This window comes from Homalodisca vitripennis, chromosome 7, assembly GCF_021130785.1.
Source record: "Homalodisca vitripennis isolate AUS2020 chromosome 7, UT_GWSS_2.1, whole genome shotgun sequence".
Classification (NCBI taxonomy): domain Eukaryota; kingdom Metazoa; phylum Arthropoda; class Insecta; order Hemiptera; family Cicadellidae; genus Homalodisca; species Homalodisca vitripennis.
The window spans coordinates 37641409-37647408 of record NC_060213.1 but is presented as its reverse complement, the minus strand read 5'-3'; positions in this window follow the sequence as shown (position 1 = coordinate 37647408).

Sequence of the window (6000 nt, the reverse complement as noted above, 5' to 3'; positions counted from 1 at the left end):
CTGCATACATGTAGTGATAACTACGTTTCCGCTGAAAACAAAAACCACGTGTCCCTTAAGTTCCCTAGTATTCTTTTTAATGTTTATATCGATGTAAAATAATATACCTCTGAAATGGCTATGACCTAAAAAGTTTACTAAGCTATTATATCCTCATCTATTAATCTACTCAAGACAAGCCTATAGGAAATTCACGAGGGCTGATGAAGCCAACGACTATGCAGTTTTCTCCTGCCTCAGAAAAGTCGGTAATCCTGAGAAAAATATTTGTCACTAAGAAAACATTTGCCGTTGAGTAGGAGATGATGTCTAATCTAGTCAAGCATTGGAAGGATGTGAACAGATTTACGAGGTATTCTTCTGTTTCTGTTGGGACTGTTGATTGGTAGGTCTATTAGATCCAAAGATGCTTCACGCTAGATTCGTGGAGTACTTTTTCTCAGTGTATCAATACTTTCATGTGACTGTAGTAGAAGAGGAATTGCACTCTAGAAGAGGAGTGTAATATAGAGTTTTATTTTTTTGTTGGTTACAATTTATTTTGAACAATTATTGGATCCTATATCTTGACTGCGGTCTTTAATTATTCTCCACGTGGTTTGTGATAAATTATTTTATCATTAAAAAAAATAACTTTAGTTACCGGTAATTAAAATAACTTTGAAATCTGAATTTTAAGTTTCGATAAAAATTTAATGAAGGAATTGAAGCCTTTCTCGAGATATATTCCTCCTGAAGCCCGAGCATATTTGCAGTTTTAAATTGAGTTTAGTTATTGCTAAACAAACAAGAAACATCCAGATAATAATTAAAACTATTATTGAATACTTCATCAATCATCAATATTTTCAAATTTATTCACAAATATCTAGGCCTCGTTTTATAAACTTTATTCAGTTGGATAAAGTTACTACTTGCCTAGCAGTTTAAAACATAGTATTTTGACTTTTCAGTTTGCAACCGTGAACTGCGACCTCCTGAGCCATTTGAGTGTTGAATTTTGCTCCAGTCCACCTTCCTTTTATCCAGCGCCTAGTAGCTGACGCTATCTCAGACTTGGCTCCTAGAATCTGGAGTCATGTTTGTCTGAAGAGATCGAAAGAAAGTCGGTGATGAAGAAGCTCAAAACGAATCTTTACATCATTTCGACATCAGAGACTTACAAATAGGTGAAGAGGCAGTCGTATTGTCTCATCAGGTGCACAATTTGATCGAAGCACTCCTGAGCAAAGTGATCGGATATTACTGAATTCAAAACAGAGTCGTGTTGGTTATAATATTGTCGAGGGCAGTACCCGCAGTGGCGGTCACTCAGGCTGGTGAATTTTTCAAACTGAATTTAAATAAAACCCGAAGCCGCTGTGTTAGTAGATTGGCGGAATCCAAAACATTGATATTGAAATCTCCAATAGTAAAACATTTCGTTCGATTTGAGAATGGTCGTTCAGAGGGTGTTCCAGCTCCCCGATAAAAGAATCATAGCAGTCATTGTGAGATCTATATAGCCCTAAAACGGATAGTTTTTCCGAGATGTGACCTTCAGCCCCAGAATATATATATATATATATATATATATATATATATATATATATATATATATATATATATCTTATTTATAAAGATTCAATGGTGAAGTTTTTTACGAAAATTGCTGTACCAATCCCTGTTTCCACAGACATGTTTTACCGATCAAAAAATTTGGAATCTTAACACGTTAGGATTGAGACCTTAACACATCTTGTTGTTTCGGATGACAATTGTTGCAAGCTTCTATGATTCTTAAATGTTGTTTTTAGTGTTATTTTATCCATGGACTCGATTTGATAGCTGTCTTTTTCTAGTATCACTGTTTAGTGTAGAAGATCTCTGAAATATCCGCGCACATGGCACGCTGGTGTCTAGACGACCGCCATGTAGAAGAGGGTGACAGCAGGCGTTGGCGCGATGGTGGGTGAGAAGGCAATTGTTGGGGTGGTCAAGAGGAGTGAAATATCACCTATCCCTGATCTCATTAGTTTATGACACGGGTGTTGAGTCGAATTGTCAGTTCTTCAATGTAGGTATTCACGAGCACGGTCTCATCGTGGATAGGGTGGTTTGGTTTCAGATCGTGACGGTGAGGTAGAGTGGCTACGACGATCTCAGTGCCTTTCTATCGGGCTGCGATGTATGTCTCCAAGTGATTATTGTAGATATTTTGATGCTTACCCACTGCCAGATAAATGGTGCCAGCATTCAACACCTCGCAGCGGGTTCCGAGTCGAGGCGATACTTGTCCCGGGTGTAGGATGTCCCAGGGGCGGTCATTTTGCTTCCTAATACAGCGATGTGACGGGCGTGGCCGTCCCATATGTCAACTAGTGATCCGAAGTGGGGAATATGAGCTTGGAAAGGTTGTCGGTTGGGGTTTATGAGATGATAGAATTTTGAGTTTGATTTGTACCCCTAATAGAATATATTTTATTACTTTTGTTTAATGTTTAATTTTAACTGCAGTCAACTTCTGACCTGATCTCAAAATTGAATACCCACACGAATTTTGCTGTTATCTAACGAATATAAATACATTTTGTTTAGAGTTTAAAATATCGATTAAAACTATTTGTAACCTATGATAAAAGGTATTTAATTTGTAACAAGATCCACTGTAATATAATATGGGTAATATATAAAAAAAGTTTAAATAACATAATTAAAACTATTGTAATAAATAAAAAGGGATACTCGTATAATATAAAAGAAGATACGGTCAGAAAAGGGGTTGTTTGATTCTGGGATTTGAACAGATGAACTTAAGAGTGTTAATCTGTGACTGTAACGGCGTTCCCAAAATTACTTGAAAAGTTGATTGATTTGCTGTAGTCTGTTGGTCCAAACTGGTTTAGTCAGTTGGTTGGATATACAGCTAGTAATTGTTTACGGATAAATTAAAAAATACTGTAAGTTCATAGATATGTAACTTAATAAAATTGTTTCGGGAGTAAAATATTTTAGTAATGTGATAAAAAAAATTTCAAAGTAAATTAAACTATGAAGCATCGCACAGTACGTATTGTTAGGTTAGGACCAGGCCTCAATAGTGTATTACAGCTGTGGAAAAGTAATTAATTAAATTAGTCGATAGTACTGACAATAACTTTGACTGTATCCCACACCGCCATTCTGATCGCTTTGGTTTGTCCCCCGCTATCAAACTTCTATCACTATTCACTAATCAGACCCCCTTAAGACTTTGTGCATTGCCCGTTAAAGACCCTTACCCAAGTTTCTCCTGCCTTTAGCACAATCTTGAGTTAGTTCGGCCGCACGAACTTATCTAACTAACTCCATCTAATTGAATCTGTCCCTATCCCTCTGGTGCAGATTGGTTTCGGACATTTTAAAATTTCCTTAATCGTGACAGAAGGGAATACATTGTCCTCAATGATCAATAATTTAGTTTTATACTGTTCTGACGGTGTTTGTCTTTGTGCAGGATCTAAATTAGGAAATGTAATTTTCCGGAAATTTGTCGTTGTTTAGTGGCACAAAACTCAGCAGCAGTACGTTTCGAGATCTGCAATCTTATCTCTTCTTCAGGTAAATAACTAACCTAATAAAAAATTAGAATATAGATTAAAATAAATAAATAAACTATTGAAATAAATAAACATTGTACGCTAACTCAAATGAAAAAGGACTGATTAACAAAAAGATACAAAAGAATACAAGTTACAATAGGTCTACAATTACATACCAACCACATACAACTGAACAGAAACGACGTGTTATTGATTTGTTCATTACAAAACAATGGTAAATGTTCGGGAAATCCTGTTTTCTTCTTAATCCATCCATTGTCAAAAACAAACTTCAATCAAAGAATATAAATTGTTCTGAAATATATGTTATATGTTAAGTATTTATAGGCAAAGGTTAGTTACAAACCATAACATTGTTATTTGTACGCGCGACTATAATCTTATGATAATACAACCTATGATCAGTCACTGGGGAAATCTTTCAGCCTCCCCTGCAAGGTGAAACAAACATAATATTTACTGCCTCTAAATTAGTTATTTTTAGTACTTTGGGTTATACCTACCAGACCTTGACATTAAAGTTCTTGTTAGATTTTGGTTGATCTGCTCACTAGACTAGAATATGTAGTGTAGAAAAATGTTATTCAATCAATGTAAGGAATTGTCTTATTGCAAAAATACCCCCCTCCCCACAGGCCTGGTCAATCACTGGTGCTTGGTAAAAGTGAACTAATGCCTTTACCAGGCGAAGTTAGGACGAAAAAGCCCTCTCTAAGGACCAACGGGTTCAAGGTGACTGAATCACCACCCATCCAAGCAGCGGCCACGCTTGACGTTGCTTGATTTAGATATCTTACTATAACCGCTGTACCCGCTACACAGCGCCGTTTGCACTTCCAGTGCTGCAATGGTGTCTTGGATGTGCATCGCTATTACAATATCGTACTTCCGTGTCGTGCTTTTCCTGTGCTTTAGAAATGTGAACTGGGGAAAGTATCGATCAAAATTGTCCCTGGCTTCTCATATCACGTAACACAAGCTTAGAAATTTAACTGTATACTGCAATTATTGTAGATAATTACCGTTTAACTATATATAAAACATTTTATTTTCCCTCAAAAGAGGTGTGGTTGTATGAGACCAAAGTACGATATTTTTTAAATGAGGATCACTCTTAGTGTTAGATTGAGCTATGTGATAGTACAGGCTTTCAGTTGGTGTATACTTTTTGTCAAACTGCATTATATACTATTTTTACTCACCCGAATAAGTGATTCTGTAGATTCATGGCCATTAAGGGGTGTCGGGAGGTCAAATGGGTCAAAAATTACTTTTTTGTGTTTATATTGAATATTATTCTGCTTTTCATAGCGGTTAATTCAAGACCAATTTCATGAAAATTGGTCAAGTAGTTCTTGAATAAAAATGTTTTTTCTAAAGGCTGTACTTCAAATTTTTGGTGAGAGTTTCAGCATTGAGGAGACAGTATTTTATATTGTACTATAACTCTTTGTGCAAAATAGAGCTGTATTACTATTACGTTTTTTGCTATTGGTACAGTTGTTTGTCATCTGTTTTTTCTTTCATTACCTTGTTTGTTATTGTTTTCTTCTGTTTATAACCAAGAATAACATTTCAAATGTCACAGTTTATTTTCTGAAGTTCCTGGTGTTTTCTGTGTGTTAGAAGTTTTATTTCAAAGGTATTGCAATGCCTAGATTTTGTAACAAAGTCTTTAAAAAACGTAAGCAAGGAGGGAAGCCTAAAGTGGTGTTTGTAGATAGTGACTGTGAGAGAAGCCTAGAATCTAGGCCTAGTACACAAAGCCCAGAACCTAGGACTAGTGCACCAAGCTCAATTCCTCCAGAGCCTCAAAAGGAGAGTTTGTCTAGTAAGAAAATTAGTTCTTGTCTTGCAGATTACAATAAGTACAAAGGTAACTGTGGCACTAATGACATTGTAAATTTGCAAATTCTTCAAAACCTGCTTGAACAGAACCAAAGTGAATCGCTCAATAACATGATTTGGGCTCGTATTCCCAAACGAACTTTTGTCATGCTATCAACTCTAGAATTAGGGGTATATGATGCTATTGCTGTCTTCAACAAAGGCAATATAGTCAGATGCGAAGTGTTTACTAAATTAGGGATTGTACCTGGGGTAAACTGTGTGTATGTGCTTCAAGACATGGACATGCTACGCATCAAAAAACCTAATAAAGCCGTCGATGAAATAGAAAAAAAGTGTAGAAGACAGACTACACTGGCAAAAAAGAGGCTAGAAGACGACTATGAAGCAGAGGAAGCAGACAATCCCTCATATGGTGCAGGAATGCATTTATAAAGCAAGTTTAGTTGTTAAGCTAATGGATGTTCCAAATAAATGGCTTTTTCCGAAAATTAATTTGTTTGGTAAATAAGGAACATTATCTCCAAAACTATAAATGATAGATCAAAAATTTTTTTTATCTTGGAGAGGG